This window comes from Agelaius tricolor, unplaced genomic scaffold (genome assembly GCF_023055355.1).
Source record: "Agelaius tricolor isolate 1412-34295 unplaced genomic scaffold, bAgeTri1.0.p SCAF_34, whole genome shotgun sequence".
In the NCBI taxonomy this organism is placed as follows: Eukaryota; Metazoa; Chordata; class Aves; order Passeriformes; family Icteridae; genus Agelaius; species Agelaius tricolor.
Window position 1 is genome coordinate 5,690,377 of NW_027269294.1, and position 27,084 is coordinate 5,717,460.

At 39.3% G+C, this 27,084-nt stretch overlaps 1 long non-coding RNA gene across 1 annotated transcript in view; it reads right to left on the reverse strand.

The window, feature by feature from the left end:
- LOC139602504 (uncharacterized) overlaps positions 1 to 27,084 on the reverse strand; it is a 193,851-nt gene that overhangs the window by 78,278 nt on the left and 88,489 nt on the right. The window contains exon 7 of the long non-coding RNA XR_011683262.1: positions 4,890 to 5,044. This is a non-coding gene — a long non-coding RNA (uncharacterized lncRNA). The remainder of the gene's footprint in view (positions 1 to 4,889; positions 5,045 to 27,084) is intronic.

Here is a 27,084-nt window from a genome sequence, read left to right on the forward strand (position 1 = left end):
CCTTCTGAACATGAGAAAAATCTGTCCTGCAGTGAGGGTGACTGAACAGTGGCACAGATTTTCCAGTGAGTTGGTAGGGTCTCCATCCTTGGAGATATTCAAAACAAGTGGACAAGGTCCTCAGCAATCTGCTCTGGCTGGCTCTGCTTGAGCAAGAGACCAGACTACACACCCTCAGCTACTCTGTGGTTCTGACATTGTGTGGAAGAAATCACTACTCAGGCCACAAACGTGTTTTAGAAATGCCCCATGAAGCTATTGGCTTTATTAGCTCTTCTCAGTGCTGATGGGATGGGAGCAGGTGTGGAAGTCACTTTTCCTGCCTGAGCATGTTTTCTTGGTGGCTTCCTCACAGAGATAAGTGACTGAGTCTCCACCCTGGAAGTCCTTATGCCTGGGATAAACTATCAGAGGAGATATTCCATTGATGCCAGCAATGCCACTGATGTGGTTAGAGCCTGAGCACACACAAAACATGACCAGAAGATAAGATCTCTAAACTGCTTTTTCTTTGAGTCCTGCTGGTGGTTTTGGTGGTGGAAGCTCTGGACCACTGGAATGCAGAAATTACCATCTCATTTTACTGCTTGGCAGCCATCAGATGACTGCAGCACCACCCCTCCAGGGAATCCAGCATCACTGCAAGCTCCTGTAACTTCAGCTCCTTGGAAGCCTTGAGTTTCAGGCCAGCTATAAATCTCCAGTCAAACAATCACCATCAGGTGTGGAAGAAACAGGAGAAGGTTTCAAAGGCTCTCTGGTGCCAGGGCATCCGGCACACTGAAAGGAAAGGAGAATGTAGAAAAGCTCTGGACTTCCTGCCATTATTTAAAGTAGGCATTCAACTGTCAAGCAGGAGAGAAGTGAGGTATTGTAACAGCCAGCACTCTCACCTCCCAGGGGAAAAAGTACTTCAGTGCTTCATTACATCTCCAGATAGACCATTAGCTGAGCCCCCACTAAAATACCTGCCATGCTTAATTTAGCCCTTCAAGAAATCAAAACTGAAAATGATGCAAAAGATTTTTTTTTAAAAAAAAAAGGAGAAAAAAAGGAGAAAAAAATAAAGCCCATTAACCTATAAAATCATTGATATTTTTCTTTCTCATTATTAAATCAAGAGTAATATAAATAAAGAGTAACATAAATTATGTTGCATAATTCTGGGGATTCATTATAAATGAACTTCCATGAGAGCACTGGATGATTTCATGATCACTGGATGCCTGAGCAGTGGCCAGAAGCAGTTACCACATCCTACCTACTGCAGCATTTGAGGACCTTCATGTGTTTCAAATAAGATGTGGATCTGATATTTCATATACCTGAGAGATTCACATCTCAGCTACTGAGCTGTATGATAAAGGAAGTAAAATATAACCTAAGGAAATTCTGTACAATGTCAGTCTGGGAACAAAGAAGGCTTCTCCAGCCACAGTCATCTGAGTGGTAGTAGCTCCTCTTAAATACTACTCTTAGCTTTAATTTCATTTTGAGTGGCAGGGAATGCTACATTGCAGGTTTTTTCAATATACCATAAAAACTGTGCTAACAAAAAAATAGATTTGGGGTGCCAGCCAAGATCAGATAATAAATTATGGGCAAAACTAAATATAGTGCCCAAATGCAATCCATTTTAGTTACTGGCTCACAAAGGGAGACTGGCTGGAGGCATGCAGAACTCCCCTTATCAGACCACTGAATCATTCTTGGTCTTGTGTGTCACCTCTGGGGAAGATTTAGACAGAATAAAGACAGTGAAGTCAGTATTTAACCCATTTATCTTATTATGCAGATGGATACAAATACCTCATTATGTTGCCACTCCTCTTAATTTCAATTGTCACCATATCTGGTCACTTCACAAAGTGTGGAAGCTAAACTAAAATGATGAAAGGACTTTTAACTAGCTTTTCTTAACCTAAAGATTTATTCTTTACAGAAAATTAATAACATGCAAGAAGAGTCATGCCAATTACCAACACAAATATGTCTTATTTTCCCCATACAGTTGCAAGCTCTAACAGATTTTCTTGCATGGAAAAATATGTCAGATTAAGTTCCAGAACAAGAAACCAATTCAGTCCATCTCCTTCAGAGATAATTGCTTTCCTATTGTAAAGGATTTTCAGAAACAAAAATGAATGCAAAGCTGTAAGTCAGGAAATTCCCCCTGAATAGGAAGAAGTCATCAGCTGCTATTTGAGAATTTAAACAACCCATCAGCTAGGTTGCTTTATTTGCAATTTTTTCAACTTTCCTTCAGCCACTTGCTGCTAACAATCCTGCAAATGTTTGGCATATGTTTGACTCTCTTTATTTTTTTCAGAAAACTCCTCCACTGAAATAGTGCTGTTTGATGGTTTATGAATTATTCATATGTTAAATTGTGACACCTGTATTTAACTGCAAATCCCAAATTAATTGGAAAAACTCCACAACCGCTGCTCGTTTTCCTGCTCTTCTGCTTAGCAGTGATTTTAAACTAAATCAAAAGCTCCTTGAAAAGGATCAAGACCTGCTTCCAATATAAGAAAACAGGAGTAAAAGAAAAGCAGCCTGATAGCTGCATGACACTAAGAGTTAAACCACTGTTAAACAGAATTAAAATCATGGACTGCACTTCTCCAGGCAATCACACACATGTTATGTTTTTCTTTAAATGTGCCAGTAGTTCTATTGGCTTGCATCACTTAGAGGTACTGAAATGTTGTACACATGCTTGAGAGAAAGCCTTACTGAGCTTTTTCCTCAAGAATGTGCCCACCCCTTTCTGCACTTGCTCGTGGATCACAATCTGGGCATTTCAGAATTGGAGGCATTGCTAAAAACCCTCACTGCCAGCTGAAAGCAGTGAACACCCACTGCAAAACTTCAGTTCAGGGGCATCTGCTTTCAAAACGAGCTTTTCTGCCCAGAAGGCTACAGAGATGAGTAAAGAATTTCCCAGACTTTTTGTTTCACATGCACTTTCTATTATTTATGATCCTAATTTGTTGTGATGTTTCATGTTAATGCAAAGGTATTACTTTTTCTGTGTATAATAGAACCATAAATATTTGTACATAGATTTATATATATGAGACATCTTGTAGGTAGAGACTTTCTTAGGTCCAAATAGCACACATGTGTCCTTCTCTATTATTTTTTTTTCTAGGTAATGTGAAAATATTGGGCAATTGAACTGAAACAATCTCAGTCATGTCTGATTGAATGGCTGCCCTCCTCTTCATGTGGAAATAAAAGCTTTTGTTAAAGTACAGATGAATTACTTCACTTAAACCCTGGAAAAAAAATAAAAAAAGGAGGATATTTTGGCTGTGCATTTGTTCATTAGATCCAGATGTACATTATTCACTGTCCATAGCTGGCTTTACTAATAAATCATGCCTGAAGGATTTTGTTTTGCAAGATGGAAAGAGCAGAGCGCTCTTGCTTGTTTTGTTGTTGTTGTTGTTTTTTATCACAGTTGATTTATTGGTTTGGTTTTGTTTCCCATTTAGGACCTCCTGGCAGCAATGGCACAATGTTGGAGCAGCTTTCAGAAGAGAAGTGTGAGCTGTACCGAGAGCCGTGGCTGAAACGTCGGCGGCGTGCAGAACAGAATGTCCAGACCTTGTGCAAGGCAGAACTAAAAATAGACCAAAACCAATCCTGTACACGGTTCAGCTGCTTTGTTAGCACCTACCTAGTAACTGAGGCAAAATGTGCACATGTGTTCATCAATGCACATGAAAAAGCAGCAGTTTTCCAGCCTGCCTGCAGTTGCATTTAGCAGAAAAGCCCAACAGCATCAACTGCTCACTCTTATCTCCTATTCAAGATGAGCCCTTCACCAATTTTACATTTTTCCTAGCTTTTCTATGAAGGGAACTCATCTATCCTGCTGTCCCACACAAACCCCAAACACCATTAGCTATGTTGTCTGAGCCATTTGTCCATGGAAATACATGCTCATTTCTCTTTTCTGAAATCTTTCTAAGGATGTAAGGAACACTTATCTCCTGCAAAGTGCTTAAGTGACTTTTACAGGGAATTTGCAGTCCCTATGATAGCAAGATAGAATGCTCTGTGACAGCTTGCAGAACTGGACTTTATGTCACTCTGTTGTAACCTATCTTGTCTTTTCATTGATAAGCTTTCTCAGAGGATGGAGTGGGTTTCTCACAGAGAAACACACACACAAAGCCCCTTATGTTTACAGCATTTCTTACATGTAAAGTAACATTCCACAAACATCATGTGGTTATACCATGTATAACTTACCCAAGAAATACAGTGTATTTCTTACCCAAGTTTATTAAATAAAAAGCTGACATTTGAGATGCTTAGAAGGTATTTCTATTTTGAAAGAGACAACAGTGCTTTTTTTCCTAATATACACATTTTTTATGACAACCACTTGTGCTCTAACTGAATTATTTTCCAGAGCTAAAGTCATAATTTTATTGAAACCTTCTCCTCCCCTGGAAACTTACTTTTTCTGAACATTTTGTGATTCTTTGGAGGTATTGATTTTCCTTCTCTTTGACTGCCCTTTTAGACAGACTGACAGTTTTTCACTCACTTGCCTGTTATACTGGCATCAGCAATTAATAGGCCACTTAATGAACTCTATGTATATGGAAGACAATTACTATGACAACTGTTTCTATGCCCAATATTTCTCAGCTCCCAAGATTTTTCCTTCACACATGCTGTTGAAAGAATATGTAAGTAAAATCTGAGCAAAGGTGCTTTTTTTACCATTTTCCTTTGTTGAAGGCCTTTATACTTGGACACAAGCAATTCCATAGCATTAAATTGATTTTTTTACCAGCAGCATTTGGCTGCAGAGCTGCCATGACACAATATGAAGCTCTGCCTCTGAAATTTGTCCTCATACTCACCTGTAAAATCTAAGCAGCATCAGCAATGATGGAGATCTGTTTAGATCAAGGACATCTGCTGGATGTCCTTGCTTGAATCAGCCATGCCCTGCTCATGCTGGAAAAAGCCAAAACCTGCCACCATGTGTCTCATGTCCAGAAGAGCTGAGGTTTTTCTGTTGGTGAGAAAGATGAGTATTCAGTAACAGTGGTTCATGTTTCATCATTTTTAATGAGAAACATTAAAACTAAAGAGAACCTAAGAGGATAGAGCTGCTTTAGACATAATTTAGGAGCTTTGGTATGGCATAAATTAGGGCACATTCAAGTAGTCCAAGGATTAAAGCTTTAATCCAGAACTGCCAAAGGACCTGGCCTCGCTCCTCTCCATGCCTTCCTGACAGGATGATGAACTTCCTAAGGAGAAAGAGCTGGCCTGAAGGCAGCCTTACAAAAGCCACATCTTCCCAGAGAGTCCTCTCAAGGCTTCTGCACAGCCACTTTTACAAAGCCCATCACACTTGGGATTAATGGTGAGCAAAGCCTTTGCACACAAGCAGCTGTGAGAGAAAGGAGCTAAGGCAGTTAAACTGCAAGTACAACTTGCAGAAAGTGAGCAGCATGAATGCAGCCTGCATTTTTATTTAAAGAAATACAGCAAAACCTGACAAAACTTCAAAAAAAATTATTGTAATCCAAGTCTACAGGAAATTAAGCATATTGCAAAAAGGAATAGAGTCTGCTTTGCATAAATTGGCTAATAATAATACAGAGATATTTTCTGGTGGAAAATTATTCAGCTTTATTTTTTCCTGAACACTTTGATTACAAACAGTAAAAATAAATGAAAGTAAGCATGTCAACTGACTGAAATAATTTGAAAACAACTATTTTTTCTGAGAACTATAACATACTCCTAGTATGCTTTTATACTCCTGTATTTTAGGACCATTTCACTGCCTTTTCTACAAATAACAGGTGCTGACTACTACTCCTGCAGCTTATGTCAAATACTCAGACAGGTACAGCCATTAAGATTTCCCAGGTTGTTCAGGGAGCACAGTTGCTATGTCAAACAAGAGTTACTGGTTTCACACTGTAGAAATAAAAACATGTAGGCAGGGCAAAGAAAAGTGAGACTTGTTAGATATCATGCTTGACCCCATGATATCTTTTTTTTTCCCAGGGCTTCTGACATGTCACTGTTTATCACCCTACTTTATGCAGCAAGGAAACATATTTACAACCTCCTGGCCCTTTGCATCATGTCTCTGAGTACAACATATAAATTTATGTGCATACCAGGAATCCCTGTGCATCTACTGAAATCCACACGGAACTTTCCGTGCCCATATTCCATCACATTTTTACATGAGCTCATGGGCTTTTTAGAACAGATCCTGCTCATAATTTGGGGCCCTCCTTTTTCTGTGATCCAGCCAGATCAGATGGATTTTTCATCAATAAGTCCCTAAGACTTTACACTTGACTTTGGAAGAAGAGCAGCCATCGGTGCCAATTTATGAAGCGTGCAGTCATTGCCATGCAGTTTGTTGTGCAACACACATCCAAATACAGAATTCTGGGAGAAAACAGCATCCAGATCCAAAGCTGGGCCTCTGTGGGCAGCAGGCTTTACTGTGCATGTGGCAGCACCAGTCCTGGGCACGCTGCTGTGGATAATTGATGGCTCAGGGCTGAGCTGTCAGTGTGCTGCAAGTGGGAATGCTGGGGCATTTCTTCACCCAAATAAGTAGTGGGTTATGATGCATGCATGCCTTGGCCAAGTGCCTTAGTTTTAGTCATTTAGCACAAAAAACCCCTTCCTTTTTGTCTAAGGTTTCATTCAGCTGCCTTCTAGCTCCCTTTATGGTAACAGATTCCCACCCATCAATGCCCAGCCTTAGGAGGAAAGCACGCTTCCATATCAGAATTTAATTTCAAATAGACCTTCATTTGCTGGAATTCAAAGATTGAGAAAATTGGAAATATTGGGAAATTGGGAATACTGCCAAGTGATTATCACTAATACCTTGAAATGTCATCACACCTTCCATCACAGGACCTTTGGATCTCATTAGGAACATCAATAAAGTGCATGGATCAAGTGCATTACATGCTCACAAAACACTGATGGTCATCTTTAACATTATGTAGGTACTGATACACCTTGAAGGAAACCCTGTCCTCTATAGTTTCAGAGTAACAGACAAATTTTCTGACAGAAGAAATTCAAAATATGGAGAGTTGAGAAACAGACAGGAAATCCTTTGGCACAGCCAAGATAATTCCTACCGTGCAGTTACCTTACATTTCTTTCCTTGAAGCTAAACTGGTTTTTATAAATGAATTGTAATTGAATGGAGTTTAAAAGCTTTCTCCAGGGTTGATATCTTAGAGGCTGGTCTAAGCAGTGCCTGAGATGTTGGACACCATGCAATAAGTAAACATATTGATGATAAATTAGGAGGATGGTCAATATCTCCTGTAAAGTACCTAGTAGAGCTGTCCCTGGGGTTTGTGTTGGAACTGGCCACCCTTCTGCAATTATTTTCTGACAAAACCATTCAAACAAACCCTTCTCTCTCCTCTACATTTTGAAAAAAGAGGGCTGAACTGCCACCTACCAAAGATGAAATTGTCAAATCATATAAGATTTGGGCACTACACATTAAAACTTGCTCCAACCTGTCAGTTTTTGAAAAGCAGCCCCAGAGGGACTATTCCCAGAAGGGAAAGTCAGTATCCTCAATGTCCTTGGAGCTGGTATAGAGCCAAGCAGTGCTTATTGTGGAGATGATTTATTTCATGTACACTCCAGAACCTGCAGTCAGCAAGACCAAAACCATTGACTTGTTTAATTCAACCTTTATTATCTGTTTAACATTATAAGCATTGTAAATGCTAATAAACAAGGATGTTGATAAACAAGGATGCATATAATATATGCATCCTTGCAGCATCTGGACACACTTTGCAATTCCATGGACTGGAACTGCATCCCCTGGCACTGTTAATATCACTAAGAATTTGTTATATTCCCACATTGTTTCTATTGTCTTGTACACAGTCTGAAACCACTGGAAAGACAGACTTTGACTGTCACAGGGAGCTTAAAGTACAGACAAGCAAATTTTTCCAAGGGGTACAACAAGGCATTATGGAGTTTAGCCTTAGCTTTTTTTTCCTTTTCCCTGACTTTTAAGATTAATAAAAACACAATTCAAACTAATGAATTTTCTCTGTGAAGACCAAGGCAAATAATAGACTCAGTCTTTGCATAAAGCTGAGAATGGAACAGTTTTTTTAATAATTACACAGCACTGATTCCCCAAAAGAAAACCACATGTCAGGTATCAGGGGTATCTGTCTGTAAAGTATATTCTTTTAGAGTAGACAAATCTGGATATATGAAACTAATGGATATTTCACTTTACCTCCAGGAATTGCAGTTTATGTTTCTGAGTAACTCCTGAGTTACACATATTCCAAGAACTATGAAATTATACTGCCTGCAGCCATGGCAGTGTGGAGCTCTGAAATCAAATGTCCAGTGTCCCAAGCTCACTAGGATCTAATTTCATTATTTTATTGAGAAATTACATCAGGAATTCTAGTATTTCCCAGTGAATGCATGCTCCATATGAAGCATTTCAGAGTATTGGTAGGGCTGATGCAGGCTGGGAAGGCAAAGCCAAGATGATGTTCTGTGGTAGAAAAAGAAATAAAAGAGAAATGGCCAACTGTCAGATTTAAGATTTTAAGGCTGAAGTCAGGCAGTAGAGGTGAGGTAAAGTCTTTCTGAACATATTTTAAAACTTCTGTTGAAGAGAACAGCTTATTAGATTTCATTGTTTCATGGTGTGTGAGGTCACTAGAAATTTTGGATGTGAGTATAAACTGATTCCTTTAAATTTTGAGAATAATTTTTGCTTATACATTAGCCATTTTTTGACTGTATATTGTCCTGGAATACACATACTTGTACATTTACATCCCAGTAAAGCATTTGCACATTGCAATTTTAGAACCTCACATACAGCAGGATTTCACTGCTATGGTTCACTTGCTGTCCTCAGAAAGCACTTAAATGTGCTCCCTTTAAATATATTGGTATTTCTCACAATTCCCTTTGAGCCAAAACAAACAGTATCTTTAGATTAAAAAGCAAAACAAAATTCAAACCTGCTGTGGTTTTCCTTAATTCACAAGAATCTAAAATAAGGATAGTGGAACTAAGCCAATGCATAGGATCTGCTTTTGTCCTGTGAAATTTCCAGCTAGTATCAAGAATTACAAATGGAAAGCTGATATTCAAGGCTGAAAAGTCCTGAAAGAGACAACTAGCAATAAAGTGGCAAGACAGGGATTATCTGCAAGAATACTGTGCCCAGATTTCCAGGAGTCTGTTCACAAGGAACAAAAATCTTGAAAGCAAATGACTTGGACCAGACAAAGTCTCTGTGTATTTCCAGCAGGGCTGGTGTGTCCACCATAAGTTAATGGTGCCTGTGCTGTGAAAGTAGGATAAAAATTTAAAAAAAAATAGAGATTTGGGGCTGCTGCTTCTGTTAGGTGCAGAAGAAGCTCCCACTTATCTCCTAAGGAAAACCAACTCTTAAAGATCTGTAGAAATGTGTGGAAAGACATGGATTGTCTCACCTGTTGTACTCCTTGTTAGCTACAGGGCTTGGGTTTTGGACTTGCTTTAAAAAATAGTAACAAATAGCTGGTTTTTTTCTTATTTTCATTGTCACTTGAATAATTTGTAAAGGTGAGAAGATTGTCGCTATTAATACAGTTTTTTCTCAAGCCAGACACAGTGGCTGAACCTCTTCAAACTCTGATTAGGAAAAATAAAAAAGATGTGCATCAGTCCTATAAAACTGATATGTACAATAGAAAACCTCAGGTGTGCTTAGGGCAAATCTTGTCAGTAATATGCACCTGAGAATAACAGGAAGAAAAGTGAAATGGATGGGACAAGTCCAAGATATTTTATATATATTAGTCCAAGATATCATATTTTATATATGTTAAAAATAATTACAAATAATATATATATATATAAAATAATGCAGATATAATAACTATACTATATAATATAATTATATATAATATATATTATATATAACACATATATATTATATAATACATATATAAGGTATATTTTTGTACATATATAAATATATATAGATTATAAGATATATATAAGATTATCACATAACATCAACAGACATATTAGTATATATAAAATATATATAGTGTGTATATTATATATATATACACTAATATATAATATATAATACATATGATATATTTTATACATATATATATATATGTACACACCAGGATTGTCACATAACATCAACAGACACACAGGTACTCACACAAGAACATTCACAACCACATGGGACCTTCAAAGCTGCAGTTAAACGAGCATTATTTTGAATAACTTAAGCAAAATTGCTGGATGCATTCTGCTTTCCAGAAGTCCAGCTGACTCTGGTATTTTGTTAGTGGGTAGTGACTGCAAGCAGGGGATTTGAATAAATATTTATTTATGTACAGCTATGTCATCTGCTGGATGCTTCGTTATTTTTCTGGCAAAAGGGCCAAAGAAATGGAAAGAGTAAAATGCATGAATGAACATACGGCTTGTCACTGTTTTGTTTTCCTTACAGTAAAAAAACAAGGCAGTGACACAGAATTCCTCACCCACATCATGTCAATGTCCTACACTGGTCTTACTGTTGCCAGTATGTTCCCAGAGTTAATATTTTCCTGAAAAATTGATTAAGCTGAAATAGCTCATTTTGTATGTACATATTTATTTTTTTTTTTTGTAATTGTGATTTTTTCTTCTAAAATGCTTTCTAAGAATTGCAGAAAATGTGTTGTTTATTAAAGCCATGCTTTTCTTATAGCATTTTGCAAGAGTTCACATTACATGGTGCGCTCTTCTTTACTCCTTTTTTAAGGAGGTGCTGTAATTTGGGGAAGCAACGTTGGCCCCATTTGAATCCTGGGTTGCCATGGCAAATTCACATTTTGATTCAATGTTATTGTAAATAATAACATGGAATTGTGTGCAAATAGCCAGGATGAAGGTCAAACAAACCTCCCAAATGCCCTGAACCTGGGGCAAGATGCTTATGTTCCTGTCCAGCCTCACAATTCCTAAGACCCTTCCTGTACAGCATCCATGTGCACTTTTAATTATATTTCATGCTGGAGGCTGTTCTGAACTTCTTGGCTCATGGGCAGTTTCTGGATACACCACACAGGAAGATTCTCTGGCCTGGTTGAAGATGATTTTTATGAAGAGGCAGGTTCCAGAGACCATCTAAACCAGCTGAATACTTTCAGGTACTACCTCCTATCTGAGTACAAAGTCAGCTCTCCCTGACACATGATATGGATGAGTGATGCAGGGTAGAAGAAAACCCTCCAAAAGCCATCAGCTCCAGTAAAACCTGAGCTGCTGTCCTAGCCTGACTCATCTCTTCATGGATTTATTTATTTATTAAAAAAAAAATAGCAATAATAAAAGACACATCCCAGGGCATTCACTTGTTTGCTCTGCTTGTACTAGAGGTCAGCGCGTTTCAACACACATATTTTCTTTGTTTCTCTGTCAATATTTAGCAAATATCAGGGAGAACAATCATGGTTTGCAGATAGTTCTGAGTCCAAAGAATAATGAAAAGATGTGTATTGTTGCAGAGGAAACATAAATATACTCTGAAGAAAGAACAGATCATCCTGATCACTTTTGCCCTGCCTGCAAGATAGCAGGGAAGAGGCCAAAAATTTAACTGTGAAAAAATTTTGCTCTGGATCTCCAGTGCATTCACCCCTGTAGGATTTTGTGCTCCTTATGAATTGCTGCTTTTTTATTTAACAGCTGAAATGTAGAAAGGGAGGATTTTTTTTTTTCTTAAAACATAAAGGTATCAAGTTACCAATAGATTATAAGAATAAAACTGACAAATCAAACATAGCAAAAATGATTCTAAATCAGCAGAAAAATGAATTAGCTTATCTAATTTATCTCATTTCCAAAGCTGAGATCACCTCATGCCCTTCTGTGCAGCAGAAGATTGAGACTGAGGGGCTCTTTTCAGGAGGCAATGCCAGGAAGCACTAAGTTACACTCTTTGCTCTGCCTGCTTTTCTCCTTATCTCACTTTTTCTCTGTCTTTTGGGCTCCTCCTCCCTACAGGGACCTTTCCATCACAAGAGCAGCCTCCAGGGGAAAGCCAGGAGGGATGAGCTGGAGCCAAAGCTTGACCTCCCACCTCCTCCCATCTGGCTCCATCTGAGCTGCCCTGAGATCCTGCTCCTGATCCACTGAGGTTTTTGTCCCAGGGTAAATAAACAATGCAGATATTGGCAACAGAGCTGCAGAGATGGTGGCAGCTCTGAATTTCTGCCTTTTGGGAATGGTGTTATTTTTAGACTTGTGTTTAAGGTGTGCTGGAGTTAAACAATCATTTTGATCCTCCACACATCTTCAATAATGTTTTGAAAGTTGCATTTCTAGAGGAATGAATTTTTAAATGAAAATTAAGCTGTCATTTTATTGTCTTCCTACAGTTTTCATTTTCTCTCATTTTTTCTCTGCCAAAACTAGTCTGTATCATCAATGGAAGTAAAAGTAAAAATATAGATTTTTTCAAATGAATGCAATTATTTTAATGGTTTAAATTCATTCTAATAATTTCAGATATCATAAGGCATGTGGTTTAGAACACCACAGCTTCTCTTTTTTTTAATGAAATTGCATTTACAGTACTACTTAATGCAAACTGAAATAGGAGTTATTTTCAGCTCTTGTTGCAACAGTTTAAATATGAAAAAAAAAACCCAACAAAATAAGAAAACCAAATTGTAAGAGTGTAGTCAATCTTGACAGTACAGATTTTCCCTCAGTCTGGTTTTTCTCCTCAGTTTTTCCCAAAAACTTCTGTTATCCTTCTGGTGTTTTGGTTCTTTTTGTTTTTTGTTTTTTTTTTTTTTTTCCTGTTGTTCCCAACTGCTAAACAACACAACATCAGTTATACTGGAGGTGTTTCCCCAACAGAAATTACAAATTACCACTTCCCCTATCCCTCCTGCCCCATGATGTGATTTACTTAAGGAAAGGAGCAAAATTGTGTCTGATGAAAACTGTCTCTCATCTGAGAATCGCCTCAAGAAATAAAAATAAAATTCTGGGTCTTTGCCAGCTCTACTGTCTTGGAGCAACCCTTGCTATGAAAGCCCACACCATTATTATTGCTGCAAAAAAAAAAAAAATCTCTTCTTAATATTGTCAAAACCTTTTTTTCCTACAGATTTCTGGCCAACTGCCTTTTCTTTACTAATCATGGTGTTTAAATCTCTGCAGGTCTGACCACCTGCAGAAGCCACTAGCTGTTGAAATTGGGAAAAATAACAACAAGTAGACTACATTTCCCATGATTTAATTCCAAAAATCTTGCACATGTGCCTAATTTAAAGTGTGTGTGTATTCTCAGTGGAATCAATGGGAATAGGCAGATGACTAAAGGTAAGCAGATGTGGAACTTGGGGGATTCGGGTCTGAAATTAAGACAAGCTTCAAAGAAGTGAAAACTGCAACAGAAGGGGAAATCAAAGATGACAGGAGCAATAAACAGCAATAATGTCATGAAGTCAACCTCAGACATGTGTGTATCATGACCATCATTACATTATATCTGAAATTTAAAAAATTAAAATAACAATGTATTCCAAATAAAAAATCATTTTCTCTTCTTAGAGTGGGATACCTCGATGCACAGGGGCTAAGCCTTAAGGATGGAGTCAAATGAGGAGAAAGCAGGTTTTCAGAAAAGCTGTTGAAAAATAACCCTTCAAAGATCATGCTCACTACAAAATACAGAAATAACAACTCAAAATTTTAGCAGCTCCGTAGCAAAGGCGTTACGAAAGTAAAGAGGAATTGTATGAGAGATGACCAAACAATCGAGAAGAGGTGAATGTGAATTTGTCTCTTGAAACAGGACAAGCAGCAAGCTGCCCCAGGGCTGCAATGAAGATCCAATGTGTGGATGCAGTGGGGAGGTGACCTTAACCAGAGTGGTGAGGAAGGAGGGCCACCCATGGCATCTGTATCTGAACGAGCATTAGAGATCAGGGGTGCCCACTGTCAATGCCACAGACAATAAGGGCATAGGGGAACTTCCCAGCTCTCTCAGCACAGAAGTATCACACCCAAGAGTGCTTCAAAACACTTCACCCAAAAAAACCCACAAAACACCCCAAAAACTTCAAAACAAATACAGCAGTGTAAGACTAAGGATGAATATAATAAGAAATCGCCAAAATATTTTCTTTCACTTTGATTGATTGGAAAATTCTTCCTTGCCACTCATCTACTTTGCAGTTTCAATCAATATCTGAAGGGAAGTTTTAAAAAGAGAAAAGAAAACAAGAAGAACTGAAAATGTTATTACAAAATACCCTGATTCACAGCATCATTTTCAAGGATGATTCTGCTCTGACTGCTTAATATAAACATTCCTGGTACCACACTGGTATTTCAGAGCTGATGCTGTACCTCCTGTTGATTTCTTTACAGCAAGACTTGCTCCTCTCAAATGTCCAATCTCCATACTTCTCTGCAGTCATTCCTTTGTTATTACACACATATTCAACATCCAAACACTTAGCAGGAAGCAAACACTGAGATGTCAATATTCATTCTAATCATATTCTGATGATATGAACTGTGGTTTTGACAACAAGCACCTGTTTAAAGTTGTTTTTCTGATTGAGCACCTATGCTCTCAGGATTAAGATAGTGAGAATGACAGATGACCTCTCAAGACCATGGGGTGACTGGTCTGTGGGTGGTATCTGCGGGTGGTCTGCAAGGGGAAGGAGATAGGAGCTCGGTAAGGTTTTCAAAGGAAAAACGCTTACAAGAGAATTTCTCAGCTCAAATTTATGATGTACATTACCTGTGTCTTGGAAGTTTTATGCTGACAGAGTCAGGGTGATTTCTCATGTCTGACACTCAGTGGGAGCTCTCAGTAGAGCTCAGAATGGGGCTTTTGCTTAGATATTCATTTTGACATTCACTCCAGTGCAGAGATGGAGCTGAGTCACAGCTTTTGGAGTCACAGCCACATGAGAAAATCCCTACAGTTTGAGGGCACTTGGACTGATAGTTTTGGCTCAAATCATCACTGATCTCCTTGTAAACAACTTGGCATCCTTCCTATTTGTACATACTCAGGGAATGATGTGAACTAGGAAAAGAAAATAAGTAGGCTAAAATAATCCTTTCCCCCCTGTTGTGCATATGAATGGATCCGAGTCGGCCAGAAAGGCAGATATCTGCCAGGACCAGCAGGGAGGTTATTATCTTTGCATATGTTGTTTCCTAAGAAAATCCCTGTTAAGGACCATTGTGGTGGTGTGCAGAATTGTATTGGGATGCATTTGCCCTCTACCCATTGGCATCCATCTGACTTTTTAATTTCCTGGGTCTCTAAACCCTTCCTTGGGGAATGGTGTAACACCCCTGAAGAAATTACCTTGAACTACATTCCATTTCACCAGGATAGGACAGTGTTCATCCCAAAACAACACTGCCAAGCAGGTCCCAGAGCAGTGCACACATGGGCAGGATCCTCATGATGAGGTTGCTGCTGATAGCAAAGTTAACCAAAGCTGGAGGACTCAGGATTGTGCTTTCCATCTGCCTGTTTTATGTCCCTGTCTTGCCCTGTGCCACCCGTCTTGCCTTTGTACAGACCTCCACTTGAAAAAAAGGGTAAGAAAAACAAAAAAGAGTCATGATCTGTGTGTTTTCTGAACTGCCTTATGTCTTCAATTTATCAGAGGACAGCAAATGGCCGACAGGTGAGAGAGAGAGGGAGGGAGGGAGTCAGTACCATCTATTTGTGTCTGTGCCTGTTTGTTCACATCTGTTCCCAAACTCCTGCACAAACCACAAGCAACTGCTGAAGGCTAGAGGAGGGGCAGCACAAAATTAGGGCACATGAAATCAAGATCAGTCCTTAATATGGGACAGAGCAGAAGAATACATCAAAACACAAGAAACGGCTTGAAAAAAGGAATTTAAAAAAAAGTCAATAATGGCAACATTTTTTTTTTTAAGAAAAAGCAGGATCCCAAAATAAAAACCTCACCATTGGTGGTCACTAGTGCTGTGCTTAAGCTGTCATCTGTTGAATCTGGCAGTCTGCACGTCATTCAACAGATAAATGCCTTTAGCAGAGCCCTCAGGACAAGGAGAATGTACAGCACACACATTTAAACCAGACTGCTAGGGCTGGGGGAAACTCTGTTGGTGGCCACAGACACCGAAGAATCAGGTATAGGAAACTCTGAGTAAAGCAGATGAATGCTCAGAGGAAAAAATAATGAGAAGCAAACCTTTTTTCCCCCTTCTTATCCCACATTTTGGTAATCCAGACTAATTGCAGGGTAATGCAGCCACTCATAAATCTAAGAATACACACGGATTACGTCTGTGTGGCTAAACTGGAAGTGGTCTTTCCTTTCAGGTAGCCACAGAGCCATACAATCTGCTTTGGGAAAGCAGGACATATTTTATCTTCTCTCATCCCAGTTGCTCCAAGGAACCACACACTGCCTACTCTGCAACCCATTAAACATGCCACAGCAAAGTGTTTTCCACTCCGTGCCATGTGGGAGCCTCAGCAGAGCAAAAAAAAGTGGGACTTTTTTGCAGATTATTACATGGGCTCAGAAACCCCGAGCCTGTGCAAACACTAAAGAATACTCATAATATTTGAACTGGAAAACACGCTCGTTTGCTGTAAGGCCTGTGGATTTCTTAAAAAAACAGAGGATCTTCTTTTCCAGTCATCCCCTCGAATGTGAAGTGGGATAATGAAGAAGAGTTCTGCACTACTTTATTGTAGCACGCCTTCAGAGGCTTTTTACAGCCATTTCAGTTTATCCATTTATGTACACTTTGTCTCAGTTTTCAAACAAAACCAAAGCTTTCTTGACAGGGGTAGCTTCATCCAAGTTCTGTCTTCTGCTCCATTGTTCTTTGACCTACTCCATGGAAATGGGCATATTGCTGGAATCTCTTCCATTCACATCAGCACTGGCACGATGCTTTGAGAGCAGCAATTATGCCTGGGGCTTTTAGAGGGTATTTCTGGGGCACTGCAGCCCCTGGCACTCCAGAAGGAATGCTAAGTTCTGGAAAAACCCACCATGTGTGTGCTATTTTCTGTGTGGTGCAATACAGATTGAACACCCTCTCTCCTGGGCATCTGCTGCCATCACTGTGCCAATGCTCTCTGAGTATGTGATCCAGATTTATTGCTTTAGTCTCGCTCCTTTTCTTCCCCTCTCACCAGCCTACAACTGGGATTAGCATTTTCTGTGTTATCTGCTGAGTACACATGTAAGGGGACAAGAGAACAAACCTTTTTATAGCAAAAGGCAGAGGATCCTCTGCAGACCATTCATGTTCACAAGGTATTTTCCACCATATAATGTGGAAGCACAGTTTTTCAAATGTTACCTCTACAGAATTTTCCAGTTCCTTTTGTTTATTCCTAACCTACATCATCCGGGCCTCCTGTGCTTTTGGGTGAGCAGTTGGTTTGTAGTCCAGCACATGAATTATCTTCACATGCCAAAGAAAGCTTAGGAACTGCCCAGTATATTTCAAAACCTTGAAAAAGTAGGAGGTTGTATCTGGCAGCAGCAATAAGTATTAAACATTCTCAAAGAAATCTTTGTTATTAAAGAGAGGTAACCCGTTTGGATCAAGAAAGACCAACATAAATCTTCATTCGGGGCTTTAAGAATACCAAGAACTATTCTGAAATTAAATAAGCTTTTTTCTTTCTTCTATTACTTTCTCCCCTAAGTGTTTTGTTTGGAGGGGCTTTTTTCTGTATTTCCTTGGTCTCTGCACTGCTAAATTTTAAACCTCTTAGGAAATAAAAGAACTCTCTGATTGCCATTTGGATTGTATGTAAAGAGTAAGGAGTAATCAAAAAAGCCCCATTCTAGTTATGCATGATATTGTTCCTGCACTGCACACTTCAAGGGCTCTTTTAGACTGTTTTCCTGAAGCAGACAACCTCTATAGCCCTGCAGCAAAGGTAGCAGTTCTCACAATTTCTTTTCTTAAGGAATATCCTGAGTGGGAAGCAACCACTGAGGAGCCAAACTCCTGGCCCTGCACAGGACCATCCCCAAGAGTGACACCCTGTGCCTGAGAGCATTTTCTAAACACTTCTTGAGCTCTGTCAGGCTTGCTGCTGTGACCACTGCCCTGAGGAGCCTGTCCCAGTGTCCAGCCACCGTCTGGGTGAAAATCTTTTCCTGATGTCCAACCTAAACCTCCCCTGACTCAGCTTCCTGCCGTTTCCTTGCGTCCTGTCACTACACTAATCTACAGAACTCGAGGCCATCAGCATCTTTCAAACTGCCTGCAAGCAGAACCGAGCCCTCAGACCCCTTTCCTCTGCCAAATGGCACAGAGAGGGCTGCAAACCACAGACCAGACCTGACTGCACCTCCTTTGAGATGTGAAATAATGTCCTGTGATCATTCCGCTCGTCGTTTCTCCACTTCTGTTTCTCTCCATTCCTTTCTCTCCTTGCTGTACTGGAGGTTTGGATGCTTTGCTGGAAAGCTGAGCCCTACAGACCATAGACAGTGAGTGAATAGGAAATTCTCCTGCCCAAAGAGTTGATCCTGAACATATTTTGGGTAGCAATCTGCAGATTCGTTGGCTGTATGACGAGGAATGACGAGGTAGGGAAGAGAAGCATGAATTTGGAGATGGTGCCTCACATCTGCCTAAGAATCCAAAATCTACAGAATATTTTGAACCTCTGTGGTTGCAAGGCTCTGGAATGTGGTTGAAATAGTATGCAAATTGAAAAATAAAAGTCCTGCTGAAACATTTGACTGAATGTACCTTGCCTGAGCTGAGGCCAGCTGGGAATTTGCTTAAGGCCCGGAATGAAGTGAGGTTTCTGATGCAGATAGCCCACAGTGGAGCAACAATGTTCCATGGATTTTATGAGTTTCAATAACTCTGCTTTAATCAGAAAATTAGAAGTAACCAAGAAATCCCCCTAAGGCCCGATTTGTGACTCTATTAAACCAGTGTAGCACCGGAGCAATATCATGGTTTTCAATAGAGTTACGCTGGCGTAAATTTGATGTCAGGGACGGGTGAATCGAGCCCCAAGACAGCTATGAATTATTTTCTTCTTATCTGACATGTTAATGTTCAAGTGAAAAAACCATGGTGGAGTTGAGAATGAATCCCAAATGCTCTCAACCTGAAAGTCTTGATAGAGAGAGATGTGATTTTAGTGCTGGTTTAATCACTCAGATACACACAATGTGTCTTAACAAAACCACCGGCTAAACAACCAGGCTGCCACAGTTCTTAACAAATTAACAAACTGCATTTACATACTGAGATTAGTAAAACTTTGTAGGGTATTACAATGGACAAATCCAAATATTTGTATAAGATTGAGTGATGATTACTATTTCATTTTTTCTGAACACAAAGTTGAAATATTTACCCTATGGCACTAGGAATAATCTTGTAAACCATAATGGAAGCAAAGAACTTAGCAGTGCTTTTTCTGTGTAATTTATCTGCAAGAAAATACCTAATTGCATTAAATTGAAGGACATTATGCTAATTAAAAACAATGAGGAGGAGTGCACTTTACAGTGCAGTAAGATTTTAACTTAAGTGAGCAATTTTAGTTTTGCCCCACTTGTAAAATCACAGCACTGTAATGTTCAGTAAATATTTGCAAAATTGCACAAAATCACTTAAAAATGGAAATCTGCTAAACAAGCAAAAAGAAAGCATCTGTAAGTAATCTAACATCTCAACGTAAAAATATTAATCAGGAGACAAATGTTGCCAAACATACACATAATTACTTTGTTCATTAGACCCAAGTCTGATGAATCTCAATGAAACTCACAAATACATTTGAGATTCAATCCATTCTTGCACCACTTTTACATCAACAGAATCCTATTAATTGGAGGTCAGTGGAGACCTTCTGGTGGTGTATGAAAGACAGGAAATCAGGCACTTGGCTTACACTTTTCCAGGCGAGACATAACCACTTAAGATTTCAGTTTCTTAAGTAGAATGAATACCAAAAAAAAAAAAAAAAAACAAACCAATGTGCAATTTTTACCGCCAGGAATTGTACAACTCAAGCATGCAAAATGAAGCAATATAGCATTTTAGTGCCAAAGTAAGTTCACTTAAAAATTCTGAAAAACTGCAGTTTGCCAACTCCATGTGTGCTGCACACAACCAGGCAGTAAGGAGGGATAAACATAGGAAGGTAAATGGCCAGCTTCCTGTACAAATACTTGACTTCATCTTAAATATTAAGCTGAAATCCCCCTTACAGCCTTAATTCAAAACTGAATCTATCACTTTTATGCCTTATGCTTACATGGGGGTTGTAGCATTTGTGTAACAGTTGGCATCACAAAAGGAGCTGAAGTCGGAACTGATCCTCCATGAGCATCCACATGCCTTGGGCGGGTCCAGAGTGGTGGGACTTCCAAGATTTCTCTGCTCCATGCCACTATCAGAACAGCTCAAGTTCTTCTACCTAGTTTTGGTCTGGATACTTATTTAGAGTCACATACATGTGCCAGTGCAAACTTTACACATTTTTCCTAGAGCTGTCTAAAAGCCACCTGAGGTACCAAACGCCTTGCAGGTGACACACAATGTTCTGTTTCATGTCACATTGACTGACCCACACAGGTGAGGACATCACTGCTGAATTTTAGTGCTGTGCTCTAAGCTCAGTTTCACACATTCATTAGCCAGATCAGCTGCAATCTTTTCAAAATTCTAAGGGAGCAGTTGCTTAAAGAGAAAGAAGAAAGGTCCATCAAACATCAAACTCACTTTACATCTACATTCCTAACCACTCTCTTCAGAGCTAGGCAATGAACTCCCAGGAAGAAATGAAACAACACAGATCAAGAAATGGAAGGAACAGGATTATGATTCTACTGAACAGATTATGCACAAGTACACAGCCTTGGATGTTTTTTCTAATCATGCATTTATGTGTAAGAAATGGTCCAAAATAACTGGGAGGGCAGCATTTGAAAGAGAGAGAAAGCAGAGAAGACTGAAAATTCTACATTGCCTAATAATGACAATAAACCATCGATTCTTGTGGAAATATATCCGGAAAAATTTCAGTTATAATACTACAACAGAGAAACAATACTATTGTATCAACAGAAGAGATGTTTAAAAATGTTATCATCTGTTTCAGAAACCACTGTGGCTGTCTTGTTATAATGGTTATTCAGCCTGTCTAGCAGAGCTCTAGATCTTAAAAAAAGTCTTTCTCAATTAAGATATTTTCACTAAAAACAAAATATTAAGCTGTACATTGTTTATCTTACTTTGATCAGCATGGACTGAGTGTTTCATTCTTTAAAGCAATGTTTACAACCTACTGTACCATCTCCTGGAGTGCAATCCCAGTGTGTCTTGCAGAATATGGCTTTTACTACAATTTTCAATGCCACAGGAAGTGATGTCTCCATCTAATTGTCACTAAGATAATTTTCCAAATATCCATGTCTGTTTCTGTGTTAGTCATTGAGCCTACTGGTTAAATTAATTACTTCCCCAGTTAAAACTTGAATGCATGACTACAAAAGAAAGTCATCCTAGTCTTTTTTAGAGCATTCTTCAAGTGCTTTGTTCAGATGACATTTTTCAAAGAAAGCAGGGGAATCAAAGACATTTGAATTTTCTTTTCTTTAATCACCTACCAAATTCTACAGCTTGCCTGACCTGTGTAGCCAGAATGATGCTGCTAAATTTTGCAGTACCCAATTCACCATCACTATGGCTGGAACACAGGAAGCTCATGGCTGGTGAGAGGAAACCACAGTTCACCTACTTTTTGTGCTTCAGTGTCCAAAAAGGAAAGAAATGTTCCTTTTACAGCCTTATGAGCTACTAAACACATAAGCTTTGATTAATGTATGTCTGCTCAGTGGTTCATGTTTTTGGACTGGAATTGAGAAGAGCGACTGATCCCATCAAGCCAGATACCTAAACTGGAAACAAAATATCCTTTAACAATTTCAATCCACAGGTTTCATTACAAAAAGATTTTTCAAGTTGTCCAGAAAACCCATGTTCTGTTCTCTGGAAGTCATTTCCCATGCTTCAGGATTGTTTATAGTAAATAAATCATGTGCCGCATTAACAGAAAACCCAAGTCAGGTTTTAGCTTGAGTCTTTAAGCTTGAGAGCTTACAAAGAGATTCAGCAAACAGTTTCTTGTTTTTATTCATTGCTACCCAAGACCAACTGAAAGAACTCTAATCTCCAGCAAAGACATGACGGGTAATTTCATTTTGTCACATGATGAATACTCCCCAAAAGATGCCTTAATCAATTATTCCAGAGAAAACCTCTGTTTCTCTTACTTCAGGTCTAATTCAGCAAGGGATGTTTCTTAACATCCTAATTGCAATTAACCTTGAATATGATTTTCAACATATCCACAGTATTACTTCACTAATATATTGACACAAACTCTTTTCTCACAGCACTGTATGATGCATACATAGGATGCTGAAGGAAATCTTTTTCTCAGTATCAACAGCCATTCCTCCCAAAGAGCTTTAATACCTTGTCCAATAACAACACCAAGACCACTCATGAAGAACAATTTCATGTGTCCCCTGGGCCCAGGGTTTATTGAGCGTAGTTTAGCCGACCTGGCAGTAACTAGTCATGAAAACAATATCTTTATGGCACATATAATTGTGATAACAATTACACCCCATTTCCAATTTCTTGCAATTTAGAAGGATCAGTTGCTTTTGGAATCTGGCAGCTCCTCATGTTTCTGAGATTTTTAGTTGTTGAAGTTGCACAAGTTTGCCATAGATTCATCACAAGAGCCATAAGAAAATACACTGGAAATAGTACATAATATGGGCTAGTAAAAAAAAAATCTAACTACATATTAACTTTATCTGGATCTATTCTGACTTTCATTTTTCAGCCATTAAAAAAATTTAATACCTTGAGGTATTGCAACTATTAACATCAGCCAGACTACCACATCAAACTTCCATTCCACTCAACAGAATTGAAGCACCACTTCTTCAAATTCCAAAACAAAGTCTAACATACATTACCATTTCTCATTCTATTTCCTGAAAATAATTACTTTTTCTTTTCTTTTTTAATGGAGAAAGAGCAAGATCTATTCCTCCCAGTGAAACTACAGGAGTATAATTTCCTAACAAATATAAGGGTTTTCCCACAATGCAATTTGCACATAGCACAAAACTTTATGAAAGACAGAGCTCTCCTGTTGTTTTGAAACACCATTTCTTTTGTGTTCCCAAGAGTCAAACCAGGAAATCTTTCCCCCAGAATCCTGGATTAAGAGTCTCGCTCTTGAGTGCATAATTAACTTTATTAATTGTGTCTGAAAGCTGTGCTACCTAACATAGAGTTGCCATTTTCGAAACAGAGTACCAAAAGTTTTAGCTCTGTGATATCATTCTCACAGCTAAAGCTATGAATTTTAAATCTCTAACTTGTTACTATTGTTCCCAAATCAGTAAAAGGATGGGAAAATCGAAAATGTAGCCTGACTTTACTAATTAGGGCACAATAAGAGCAAGTTATGGCATGTGATTTTTTTTCCCTCCTGTAGAACCTTCAATCTTGCCCTGACATCCAGAGCAACACCAAGGAGGCCAGCAGAAACCCTTGCCCCTTGTGAGATGTTGGGTGTGTCTCTACTTGTCTCTGAGCTTCCATACAAATAATTTCCTCATATTTAGTGTACATTTAGAATGGAGAGTGTGTTCATTGCAGTAGAGGGCAGTAGTATTCATTCACAAGCCAGACAGAGCTGTGTACAGTACATATAAATACCAGTGCAGTTGTCAGACAATTTAGGCAAAGGGAGTGTGTTGAAGGAAAAGCAGCTCTTCTCTGGAAATTAATTTTATTTTTAATATTTTGATCAGAGAGCATAATGAACTCACATCACACTCTTTACAGATAAAGACAGGTAATCAGATTTTGTAATCCCAATATTAAAATTATCCTCCACATGTTAAAATTAGTAACCTCTTAGGAAATCAGTCCAAATTTATGAGTGAACAGAGACTGCAACCACTTGCGCTTCATGTAACAATATGTGTAATTTAAAAATCTGCAATATTGAACTTGGGGCCATCCCTACCCCATTAAAAAGAAACGTCTCCTCCAAGCCAGTGGAAGCTGGCAATCTTCACCGAGCAGCAACGGCTTACAGAAATATATCTCCATTTGTAATCATTTTAGTGTATGGATGATGACATTTGCAAACATCTGGATCTGATGATGTCCACAGGAGATTCCAAAATGGTAGTGTCTAAATGTGATGATACAATAAATACAAGATGTTTTATTTTAGCTTGAAATAGCAGAATAAAGACGAGGGCAGATTTAGATAAAGCATTCAAGCATGGGACTTCAGGTGGCAGCGTGCAGACCTCCTAACTCTGGAGAACACCTCCAGCTACAGCCACCTCCTGAGATCTCAGAGCAGCCCTGCAGCTGCTCTCCAGCCAAAATTCTTAACAGCTCTGTGCTCCTCAAACTATGCGCCTGTAATTTAAACCATTCACTGCTCAGCATAATTAAGAACCAATCTCTGAGTCCAGAACAATAGTCTGCTCAAGCACTAGCACATGGGAGCAAAATGAGACTTTAGGTCTTGGCTCATGTTTGCTTTCATCATTTTTTTTTTTTCTCTCTTCCAAACCTTAGCTTCCCCTCTCCTCCCTGCAGCACACCCGTGGGCAGTTTTCAGATTACTGCAGCCTCCTCCAGGTTTTCTTCAACACTGAAACAGGGCTGCAAAGTTACCCCAAGTGTATTGTCATGTAGGAGTGCTAAAGCAATAAATTTTGGGTGCCTGACTTCGCAATAGCTCGCTTGGAGACCTGATGGAGACACACCAACAACCAACCTGGCACTTATTTCTGGTCCACTCCACTTTCCACAGTGTGGAACAGAGGGGAAATGGGGGGCTTTACACAAACTCTGCTGCTTCTCAAACCCCAGGTGACTCAAGAACTGCTTTATGCCTCAGCTTGACCAAGGGCAGCCACAGGGACAGCTCTGGCAGCCAAGAACAGCTCGTACGGAGAGGCCCTGGGAGATTTCTGGTTTCCCACCACATTCCCTGCTCTGCCACGCAAGGCCTGAGAAGGCCGCGAGAAATAAAATTGGTTTTATGACACAATTTTCCTCAGTCAGGAAAATTTTCTTCTGGACAGGGCAGGCACTGCTTTGTGGCCAGGAGGTTTCCAGTGACCAGAAGAAGGCTTGGGAGCAGGTCCTCCTCATGCCTGAGTTGTGTGACAGCACTAAGCCAGCTCTGCACAAAGCCCTTTGGCATGGGCTAAACAAGGCCTCTGTTGATGGATGCAACTTCAGCATTGGTTAAGGGTTTAAACAAAGAAACAGAGCAATGAAAGCAAACAATTAAAACAGACAAAAGTGTGAGACTTTCTGGGCCACAAGCAGAGAGGAGAGACACCCTGTCATGGAAAACAATCAGGAATGAGCTGTCCTTCCTACAAGTGCCAAGCTTTTTGAAAAGGACCTTCCTCACTTCAAGCTACTGACAAAGACATCAACTCAGGAAATATTTTCTGTTTTGCATAACAAAGTCTTGCAAAGGAGCCCAGGGAAGGAGCTCAAAATATGTTTTGAAGATCTGAAATCAAAGCCACGTGGAGACTCATGAAAACATACAGCAGACAAGGGTTAACAAAAATGAAATCTACACAAGGCTCATGTCCTACTTTTTCTCTGTGTATTCCTTAAAAATGACACAGTGTCCTTCTCCACAGAGAGGCCACCACTAGTCTCCCTAGGCCTGGAGACCAAAAAAATTGTATTTGCAGTTCAAATCCCTTTACCCTCACCATGGGGCACTGCTCATTATACCCTCTCTCTAACTCCAGCTGATTAAATTTGCATTATTTAAACGCAGAATAATAGGTAGATCAAATTCCAGCAGGGCCTTTCTATCCCCTAATTAACCTTTGCTATCATTAAATTAGACACATCTGAGATTGTCTTTGTAAGACACAGTCACTGAGGCTGAGCAGTAGCTGTGCCTATTTACTTTGCTAATCAAAAATAAGGTAAGTGCACAGTTTGTGTCATCTTGCCATAGGAACACGGAAGGAACTGGAAGCCAGGAAAAATTTGAGCCATCTACTTCCCAGCCCATAGCTCATTTCCATTAGGGAAGCAAAAATTTGTACTTTTAGTAGCTTAGACACTATTGTTATTTCATTAAAATTGTTCCTAGGCTTCCCAGATTCTGTGTGGTGCATAATGGGGTGTGTGTGGTGCTCGCTCATGGCCCAACACTTCTGCACAAGGCTGCATATATGAAAAGGAGGAGAAAATCACCACTGTTAATGTCAGTCTCTATTGCTGTTGGCATCAGTGCTACTTCTTTTTAAAATTAACATTTGGCATGAGAAATACTTCTCCTCAAAATTGACATTTTTTCTGCTGAAGGCACCTACACCACTTGTGTTCACAGTAAAGTACATAGAGCATTTCAAAGTCCAGAACCATCAGGGCTGTCTTTGTTTCAGACCTTGAATTCAATTGCCTGATGGTTCTGCACATTTGAGCCAGAGGAGCTACATCAAATAATTCTTAGGTCTGAGAGTACAAAGATCTTTGTTCACAAGTTCCCTTCTGCCTTCGGAATGCATGTTGCATAAATTTATCATTCTCCTTGCTTCTTTCCTTCAGAATCTTAAACATCATGGGTTTGCCCCAAATTCCACACCATTATGCATGTTTCAGCACAGTCTGAATGACAAAACTAGTGTATCACATCAGAGTTTATCCTACACCACATCAGAGTTTATCCTGCAACAATTTTTCTTTCTGCATTAACCGTGTGATAAACTATGGAGGAAAGAGGGGTCTTCTTCCCAGTCCTCTTATCTAGGGATTGTAACTGTTATCAGGAAAATGGTGACCCCCCTTCTATCATTTTTCCATGATAACTTTATTGGATTTGTTTAAACAAACTTGTGTCCCAGGCCTCTGACACACTAACATGTTTGTTGT